Consider the following 9,483-nt stretch of genomic DNA (forward strand, 5'->3'; position numbering starts at 1 on the left):
AATAAAAGAGATGTTAGGAAAATATCAAGACGTGGTCGACTTCATCGACAAATACCATCCAAAAAAATTGCAGGTTTGTCGTGTAGTTGCGCAGTTCGATGATCTTTGCCTAACTCATTTTCAAAACATTCTGAAAAGCCATTCCAAGCAACTTTCTATCGATAGCTTCTTTAAAAACTACGAAGCGAACTCGTGATGAAGAGGAAGGAAGTGGTTCAAAGAAAACGGTAAAGAGTGAAGAGAAAAAAATTCAATCAATTTTAAGTGTAGAGAGTGAAAGTTATTAAAATTAATCATCAAAAAGAAAAAAAATGTAAAAAAAAATATAAAATATAAAAATAAAAAAAAATAAATAAGCTAAGTTAGGTTAAAGTTCACTTAGTGTAAGTTAGAATAAGTTATGGTAGTGTACGTTTATCATAGTCACCCTCTCTACCTCCTCGCCGCCCGTCTGTCTCCTCTCTGCGTAGCAAGACCGACACCTGCGCTGGACTTTCTAAGGTAAAGTGACGCTAAAAACCCGTTTCTTATTTATTATTTCTTGATAATTATTCTTTTTTACATGTCTATTATCTAATTTAGAGTGCATATTGTCATGTGTAATTATGTGTAGTAAATTATTAAGGAGTTATCATAAGTTTTTGGGCTTAACCACGGATTAATCCTATTTCAATGTATTCTTATGGGAAAATTCGTTTCTACATCCAAACATTTTCGACACCCGAAGTCGGTTGTAGAACGGATTAAATTCGTATGTAGAGGTACCACTATATATATATATATATATATATATATATATATATATATATATATATATATATATATATATATATATATATATATATGATTTGTTGACGATTTTTCGAAAAGCAATTATTCGAAAGACAATTGTTAGAAAAACTTTTTTTTGAAAACCAATCATTTGAAGACAATTGTTCGAAAAACTTTTTTTCGAAAACCAATCATTTGAAGACAATTGTTCGAATGTTTGATTGAATTTACAATTGATCGAATTACAAGATATTCGAATAAGCAATTTTTCGAAATTAATATTGTTCGAATCCATGAGTTAGACTGACTTATTAAGTAAGAGTAAGAATTTATTAATTTTGCTGTCTATAAGTGAATGAGTAGTTTTATGAGAAACAACTCAATTGCACTGTTTATTATTCAAATAAATCTATAAAAAAAATTAACCGCAAACAAATCCTGCTTAATAGATTATTTTGAAGATACATGACTTGGTCGAACAGAATGCTAGCTGCTATGTACCATCGGCTGCTATGTACCGGCTCCTACGTACCACTTGTTTGGCTTATATGTACCATTGTTGGGCTGCTATGTACTGGCTCTTATGTACCACTACTTTGGCTTGTATGCACCAAACAAGGCTGCTATGTACCAGATACCAAGTAAGGAAATAAGAACACACAATGAGATAAAACACAAAACCATTAACATATTGAAATTGCATACAATAATCAAAAGTTGTGAAAGGGAGCAGCAGCCCTAGTGGCTCCCAAGTGGCCCCGGAGCAACTGGTTCCCCCTAGTCCTGGAGCTACAGCCCAAGCTGATCCCCCTGCCGGGCCCAATTCTCTCCCAACAGGTGCAGAAGTCGACTGTCTTCGCTTCATCAAAGAAAGTCAAGGATCTTCATCTCATGATTTTCTCTCCCTAGCCATGAAGAAAAGGTTTGGGATCTCAAAAAAAAGTTTGGACTTCCTAGAGGAATACAAAACAAAGTCTATCAGAAGGCAATATGAATCATCCTGGAAGAAGTGGGTATCCTTCGTCAAGGCAAAAAATCCTACGGAAATCTCCATAGATTTTTGCATGTCTTTCTTTATTCACCTTCATGGACAAGGCTTAGCAGCCAATACGATTTCCACCTGCAAATCGGCCTTGACTGGACCACTTCTATACGCCTTCCAAATAGATTTATCCAGTGAAATCTTCAATAAACTCCCGAAGGCGTGTGCTAGACTCCGTCCAGCACCTCCACCGAGACCCATCACCTGGTCCCTGGATAAGGTGCTCTATTTTGCCTCTAGCTTGGACAACGATTCTTGCCCTCTGAAAGACTTGACTCAAAAAGTAATCTTCCTTTTTGCTCTCGCCTCGGGAGCCCGAGTCAGTGAAATAGTGGCATTATCAAAAGAAGAGGGTCAGATACAGTTCGCCCACACAGAGGAACTTGTTTCTCGGTAAAAATGAACTTCCCATCAAAAGATGGGGCCCTTGGAGAATCTGCCCCCTAAAGGAAGATGTCTCTCTATGCCCAGTGGAAAGTCTTAAGCTCTATCTTCGAAGAACTTCAGACTTTGGCGGAGGACAGCTTTTTAAAGGAGAAACTTCGGGTAGTGACCTGTCACTAAAACAACTAAGAGCGAAAATCACCTACTTTATTTGCAGAGCGGATCCTGACAGTACACCCGCAGGTCATGATCCTAGGAAAGTCGCCTCTTCTCTAAATTTCTTCCAAGGAATGGATTTTGAAAGCCTCCGATCCTTCACAGGCTGGAGGTCCCCTAGAGTTTTCTTCAAACACTATTCGAAGCAGGTGCACCAAGTCAAGAGATTCGTGGTGGCAGCAGGTAGCGTGATGAAACCGGCTGTTTAGTGCTGCGTAGGGTAGTGAGTTTATTCGGGACTTTAACTCAAACGGGTGCCTGTGTTGACCCTAGTGCGATACATAGTGATTTCAAAGGACACTTAGTGTCACTAATAGACTGTTCTTTATCAAGGTGAAGTGACATAGATTCTTACACGTGTGCCACATGTTCTTGGACATGAAGTGTATTATGATTTTTAAAGACTGGCGTTCCTCAAGGAACTGGTGATTAAAGGCAAAATATTTCCCTTTCAGATTCTGCATCACCGTCTTACTGAAAATCTATGTCTATTATCCAATATTATTATTGTACATAATTTTCCATATTTCCATGCAATTTTCAAATAAAATATTTATTTTATTTACCATATGCGTCTAATTTTGCTCCTATTTTCACATGAAAATATATTGCTGTTCTTGTTTTATTGAACCCATTTCTAGAGTTTATTATAGTTAATATACCTACTACCTAATATACACTCACCTAATGGTATAAAATTTGTTCCTACACAAATATTTACCCTTCTGATCTGCCTTCGAGACCGGCACGATCTCTTATTCCAGGTGAGTCTATCCTCGTCAGGTTACTTGAGATGTTCCTCTTGTCCTATTAGGACTTCCCTGCCAGGGGGGCGGGAAGTAGGTCATTGTAATGCCACTGGTAGTGACATTTAACGGAGATGTCACGGTCTCTTCGGTCACTAGACCGCAGGAATGTTAATCGGAGTAGAAGGCACTTGAAATGGGAACAAGTCCATGATACATTAATTCTCTAGTACACTTCCATCAGGGAGACATGGCTTGAGCCCAAAAAACGGATTTTGAGTGAAGCGAAAAATCTATTCTTGGGTGAGATGGCCATGTCGTCCTGATGAACCCGCCCAACTGTTCCAGTTCAGCCTGCCAGGCCCCTCCCTGCTGTATTGTATCGCGGAGGCTGGTTGGAAGCTAGAACGGAATGAGGATGGACGTGACGTCACACAGTATGGCGGACGGTTTGTTTACGTTGCGAGTACCGTAACAGTAACGAAGGAAGGGTAACTTTGGAACGACACCTCAGTTACCTCGCCACCTTTCCCACTAGAAGCGTAAACGCTAGGTGGGGTGCAGATAGCCATGTGACGTGTTAATGCATGCGTCCCCTGTTGATATACAGTACAATATTCTAAAGGGAAACCTTTAGGGTACTCGCGCCAGAAGTTAGAATTCTGTGAAAACCTTTGGTTTAATTCTCTGGGAATATTATGGTAGTCATATATATCCAAAGGAAGCTCACCCAAAAATAGATTTTATGCTTCGCTCAAAATCTGTTATATTAACTTTGTAAAGTTTAATATTACAATTTACATAAGGTACTTATGTGTTAATACTATTTGAGGTACATAGCAGCCATGCATGGTACATAGCAGCCAGGGATGGTACATAGAAGCCGGTGGTACATAACAGCCAACGGTACATAGACTCCTGTTCCCGTCGACCAGGTAGACGAAATGCTCGTTGTTCACTATTGTTTTTATAGAAATATTTGGTCTTGCTATGAAAGAGTTAACAATAATCTCCCAAAGTCAAATAATTCGATTGAGGGTTGGTATCGACCATTTTCTCAGCAAGTGGGCACTGCTCACCCATCAATACAGTATGGAAATTCATCGACTCACTTAAAAGAGAACAATCTCTCAATAAAATTAAAATTGAAAAATCAAATATAGGTGAAGAATGTGAAAGAAGCACTCGGAAATATAAAGAAACTGCAATACGTTTCAAGAAACTGCAATACGTTTCAAGAAACTGCAATACGTTTCATAATTTTGAAGAATATCAAGACGAGGTCAAGTATCTTCGTACAGTAACCCATATTCTAAGGATGTTATGAAATGTCTGATTTCCTTTTTTGTATTAGCATTGATTTTTAATTGCTTTTAAAATGTTTTTTTTTATGTGACATAAATGTGCAAAGATATATGAATAAATTGTAATAAATATAAAATATTCGTTAATCAACATCAAGCCCACTTTCCTTTATGGTTAAGTAAAGTATGCTATGGATTCGAACAACATAAATTTAAAAAAAATTGCTTATTCAAATATCTAGCATTTCGATCAATTGTAAATTCAAACAAAAACACATTCAAACAACTGTTTTCGAATAATTGGGTTTCGGAAAAAAGTTTATCGAACAATTGTCTTTCGAATAATTGTTTTTCGAAAAATCATCTGTACACGTGTATATATATATACAGTATATATATATATATATATATATATATATATATATATATATATATATATATATATATATATATACATACATACTGTATGTATATATACATATATATAGTATATATATTTGTTTTTCGAAAAATCGTCTGTACACGTGTATATATATATACAGTATATATATATATATATATATATATATATATATATATATATATATATATATATATACAGTATATATATATACTGTATGTATGTATATATATATATATATATATATATATATATATATATATACATATAGTATATATATATTTTTGGGCTCAAGCCATGGCGTCCTGATGGAAGGTTCCTTTTTGGTAGCTTCCTTGGGTTTATAAACTACTAGATATTCCCAGAGAATTTAACCACAGGTTATCACAGAATTCTAACTTCTGGAGCGAGTATCCTAAAGGTTTCCCTTTAAGACATCGTATAACAACAGGGGACGCATGTATTAACGCGCCACATAGCTATCTGCACCCCACATAGAGTTAACACTTCGATGTGTAGGGGCGGAGAATAGCTGGGGAGCCGTTCCACAGCTAATCTCGTCGGTGGCTACTTTAGGTACTCGAGACGTAAACAAACGGGCGCCATTGCTAAATGACGTCACGTCCGTCCCCATCCTCCGCTTAGTAGCTTGCCTTACTAGACGGATTTTTCCCTGTGCGTATCTTATCGACTTGCATCTTAGCCATGTCTCTACCCTCGGCCTCGCCTTCTTCTGGAAAGTTGAGTACAAGGTTCCAGTATTGTTTAAATAAGCTCTGACCGTAAAGTAAATTTTACTTTTCGAGATATTTTATGTTTTTCGGCAGAGCTGTGCTGCTACCAGACCCGCCATTTTATGGCGTCGCTGTTGTTTTGCATGCCTTATTTAGCTAGCCTCAACAGCTTTTCCGGCCTCATTAACTAATCGATACTATTAGTTATTTAGTCTTCATAGCTAGGAACTTTATATATCGTGTTTTGACGCTCTTTTATTTGGTCATCGCTGACCCCATACCAGTTCGCTAGTCTAGCTCCTAGGCCAGAGTGCCTATCATCAGTGTTCATGCATGATATATTACAGTGATCCTAGGTTAAGTTGTGAAGATAGTGGCATTATTTTATGATACTGTTTACTGTGATGCAAGTGTTTTCGCCTTCAGGGACCATATAGGGGATAGGTTTGACAGTGTGCCTCTCTAACCTAACCTAATTGTAGGCCCCCTATATGCACCCTTCACCCCCTGCCTTAGGGCATTCCCTCTGCGTAGCCTTGCTCCCCCTACCACGTAAGGGGATCAAGCTCATACCAGAGTACTTATCGCTTCTCTGTCCTCCCTGAGGGAATGATCCCCCCTTAGGGTTGCGTCCGAGAATGAGGTACGGCCTGCCCTTCCTCTATTGCTAAGGCTAGGTTACCTGACCTGCCCTGCATTGCGATACGTCTTCCAACCTTCCTGGTTTAGGGTGTAACATCCCTGCTCTAGGTTAGGCTTGGGGGGAGTTAGTCCTGTGTCTTGCTGAAACGGTACCCATGCACCGTTCTCAGACAGGCTGCCTACCTTAGGCTAGGGAGCGTCCTCCCTTCCTTGGTGGCCGCTTTGGTACAGAGCCTCCCCTATGGAAGACCCCTCTTCTTCTCCCCTCCCCACCTATCTCTTGTATGGCCTAGCCTATACTTAGGTTAGCCTATACCCATCTGTCCCCTGTCCTACAACTCCTCCTTAGGGTGGAGTGATAGGGCTACCTTGAGTCCCTGTGTGCAGTCCGCTCTGGTACATATACCCTTCATAGTGTCCTATGGGGTTAGCCACTGGATGCGTTTTGTCCGCAGGGGTTCTCCCCCCCTCTTGGGTGTTCCCTAGCCCTCCCTTGGGCTACACTGGCTCCCGGCTGCCTGCGGCCCCTGCCACTGGATGATAGGGCTAGCCTCTATCATGGGTACACCCATTCAGGTGGGATGCCTTGGGGTTCGTGTCCATACCCCTACATCCCTCCTTCTGTCTCTTTCACTGTCCTGGTGCCGGTCCCTTGCCGCCTCTACTGTCGGTGATACCGACCTCCCCGCTTGGTGACACATTCCTTGCCCCCCGGGCCGTCAGTCCTCCGTGTGCCGGAGGGCTGCCGCCTCCCGTCGGCGTACAGCCGATGGCCTACCCTCATACCTCCTAGCTTCGGTCGTCCGTCCATCGGGCCGGCATCCATTGCCGGCAGTCCGGTTCTGCTATAGCTCATCCTTGTCCCTGTTACCAAGCCGGCAACCTTCGGCTGCCGGAGCCGCCGCCTCCCGCCAGCGTGCCACCGTTGTGCCAGCGGCCGCCATCCTGGCATTACTCCTGACTTTTATATTTGTTTTCCCTAATGCCAGAAACTCTGCTGGAGCGGCCTCCGGCGTGCCGTCGGTCTGCCGGAGCATTCCGGAGACGCCAAGGTGACTTGCACCCCTTCTCCTAGCTATCAACTCATGCTGATAGCCCTACATTGCAACCAGATGGTTTGACTACATAAATAGATAGGTATTGTCTTACCGTTCTATTAGTAGCCGTGCTGTCTTCTTGCATATCACAAATTTCCAGCATGCTGTGTGTATCTTAGCACGGCTGGTTGCCGGAAACCGTTACCCTATGGGATCTTCTACATCCCCAATTCAATGGTCTGAGTAGTCTCAGTCCCAGATTTATATCCTTGGCAATTCCTACTAGAATTCCCCCTGCCTCCCTGGCAGTCTATGAAGAATTCTGCCTTGTGTCCTCGGTCACAAACAAATTGCCTATGGATAAGGTTACGGTAACCAGCCGGGCGGGTTACACGGAGTATGTGTCTATCTACTTCATTTCCCGCTCCACTCTCAAACATCACAATGTTTATATCACTTAAAATTAAGTTAAAAATTAACCTTTTAATATTTAACTTTAGAATAAGTCATTAATATGACTTCCCCATACTCATGTTCTCTTTCTCTTACAGGAGTACGTGAAGTGCGATCACGGCTTCTGTGCAGTGAAGCGCCCGCACTTCTACGGGCCCCCAGCGTGTAGGACCCACGCCCCTTGCGCCAACAAGAAAGGCGATCTGAAGTTTTGGGACCCGCAGAACTGTACAGTCTGCAAGGACCGCCTGGTCGAGGCGTTCAATAATCCTCCCTCAGCGGAGGTTAGGGACGCTTCTCGAGAGAAGCTACGCAAATGGGTGCGTGGCTTCCAGAAGAACGCCACTGGACCATACCTTGCCACTGAAGACTTGAGGGCCTTGCTTTTCCCGAAGGCATCCCCAGACTCTGTGGTCCCCAGGGATCAGATTCCCACCGTAGATAACGGTGGAACCCGATGTAGTCATGGCCCAGTCCATGCACGAGTGTCGCCTGGATACCGACAACGCGGAACGTATGTCGGAAGTGTCGGAGACCACGGAGAGGAACCTCATGGCCGAAGAACTGGACTATGAGGAAGACCAAGTGGAATACACCGAGTCGGAGCAGGAGGTCGCTCCGCCTTCCACCCCCACCCCTACTCCTACACTGACGGATGTATCACTCCCGTCTACCTCCGCCACCCCGGACCCCATCCCATCCAGCGCCCAGGAGATGTTCCGTATGCTCGAAGCTCTTATGGACAAGAAACTCCGTGAGACACACGAATACATCAGGACCATGGGAAGTTCAAAGGAGCCGAAAAGGATTTCGGTTAAGGACCTCCCGGCATGTTCGGACGCCAACCCCTGGAGGTATGCCGAGCACATGCCAATCACAACGGGCAGGATCTTCGTCAGTGAGAAGGTCGGCTCAGTTGCCCTGGAAGAAGTGGAATTCTTCCCGAGTTTTGAGGCTTATCCGGACTGTTACGTCCGACTTCGATCCGAACCTGCCTCTAAAGAAGAGCCCGAACCGAAGGAGGTGATAGTGTTCGATCTCCCGAAGGCCCAGGCTATGCTGGCCAATGCTGTTAAAAGTAGGGGTTTTACCTGCTCAAAGCTTCCGGCGCTGAGCAAGAAGCACCCTACCTACGTCGCACCAGACGATGCGATCCTCCCCTTCATAGAAAAGGCCTTCGCTGCGGTACACAAGGCAGTGGAAGAAGGGAAACCTTGCCCTGCACTGGAGGAGTGCAGACCCTTCTCCCTGATTACTCCCCCCGATGTTCGACACTGGAAAGATGTCCAACATACATTCGTGGTAGGGAAACTAGATCCTGACGTTGCTAGACGTCAGTTTAACGAAGACCTCCCGAAACTTAATGACCATCTCCTTCGTCGGGAACATGACACGAAGGAAAGGCTCGCCGCATCCATGTCCCTCCAGGTACAGCTCGACGTCATGGCCGGTGACACTAGAGTCCCCGACCACTACATGGTGCTCGCCAAAACGCATTTGGCGACTGTAGTAAAAGACCTGTACAGCTTCATGAAGGCTCGTAGAGCCTGTCGTGAATTCGTGTTCTCCAGTGCCACAGTGAGACACGAACCCCGGAGGCTGATTTCCTCCAACATCTGGGGTAAGCACCTCTTTCCCTCTTCCCTTGTGAAAGAGATCACCGACAAGGCCGCCACGGAGAACAGGAACCTTCTCCACAAGTGGGGCATGTTGAAGAAAAGGAAATCCTCTCAGGACGACGGCCCTCAGCCTAA

The sequence above is a fragment of the Palaemon carinicauda genome, chromosome 6, assembly GCF_036898095.1.
Source record: "Palaemon carinicauda isolate YSFRI2023 chromosome 6, ASM3689809v2, whole genome shotgun sequence".
Taxonomy (NCBI): domain Eukaryota; kingdom Metazoa; phylum Arthropoda; class Malacostraca; order Decapoda; family Palaemonidae; genus Palaemon; species Palaemon carinicauda.